Source organism: Propithecus coquereli, unplaced genomic scaffold (assembly GCF_000956105.1).
Source record: "Propithecus coquereli isolate 6110/MARCELLA unplaced genomic scaffold, Pcoq_1.0 Scaffold12937, whole genome shotgun sequence".
Taxonomy (NCBI): Eukaryota; Metazoa; Chordata; class Mammalia; order Primates; family Indriidae; genus Propithecus; species Propithecus coquereli.
Window position 1 is genome coordinate 1 of NW_012137122.1, and position 1,127 is coordinate 1,127.

Below are 1,127 nucleotides of genomic sequence, written 5' to 3' on the forward strand. Positions count from 1 at the left end.
GAGAGGCTATTTTGGTCTGCAGTAGTGGGAAGGTGGTGCAAACTCCGCTGTCTGGCAAAAAATCTGAGCAGATGGAGTATTTATAGGCACTCCCCGAGGATTTCAGTTCCATCAGGAAGGATGCCAGGGAGAAAGTTAGACTGAAGAGTAGGAGGTAACCGAACTGCATCTTCCTCCAGCCTCCCTGAAACAGGTCTGAACATTTGCGGAGCTGTGTTTGACAGTGAAGTACCTGGGGAGCCAGAGTTCTTAAACTGGCTATGTCTAACCCAGCCTGCAGGGAGTGGTTCTTGAAGTTTAGTGCAACCGGAATCACCTGCAAAGCTTGTTAAAAATGCAAATGCCCGGTGCTGTGTGCGGTTGGCTCTCTCGCCATGTCTTCCCACAAGACTTTCAGAATCAAGCGGTTTCTGGCCAAGAAACAGAAGCAAAACCGTCCCATTCCCCAGTGGATTCGTATGAAAACTGGCCATAAAATCAGGTACAATTCCAAGAGGAGACATTGGAGAAGAACCAAGCTGGGTCTATAAGAAATTGTGCATGATATAATGGCACACATATTTATGCTGTATCAAGGTCACTATCATCTTACCGTATCAAGCTGGAAATGTCACTAGTATGCGGACAGACACATTTCATTGGGAAAAGTGATTTTTCTCTTTGGTTATATGCTCTGTACTAAGCTGGGTCAGTAATAAATATGTGAGATCTTTTGTTTTAAAAAAAAAAAAAAAATGCAAATGCCCTAGGCTCATCCCTAGAGATTCTGATTTAGTAGGGCCAGCCTGGGTTCAAGAACCAGGTGAGTCTAATGTAGGTGACGGTGCCAGGACCACGATTTGAGAAACACTAGCCTAGACTCGCCCAGAGGCACATTAACAGGGAAGTGACCCAGGCACTGATGAGGGCAGCTCACCTGTAAGGGCACTAGGGCTGTGGTTCTGCTGAGGAAGATTCGGAATCTCGGAGCCAGAGCTGGTTTGCTGGGGACAACAGGAGAGCGATTGAGTGTTGCCACCTCCATTCATTCCAGCCTGCCCACCCCACCCCCATGCCTCTCCTCTTAACAGATGCTGGACAGATGTTTAAAAGATGCCAGTCTGAAAAGGGAGCCAGAAGATTCACCT

At 47.3% G+C, this 1,127-nt stretch overlaps 1 pseudogene; it reads left to right on the forward strand.

Moving 5' to 3' along the window:
• The first annotated feature begins 353 nt into the window (after positions 1-353).
• Positions 354-708, forward strand: LOC105805471 (annotated as a pseudogene).
• The last annotated feature ends 419 nt before the right edge of the window (positions 709-1,127 follow it).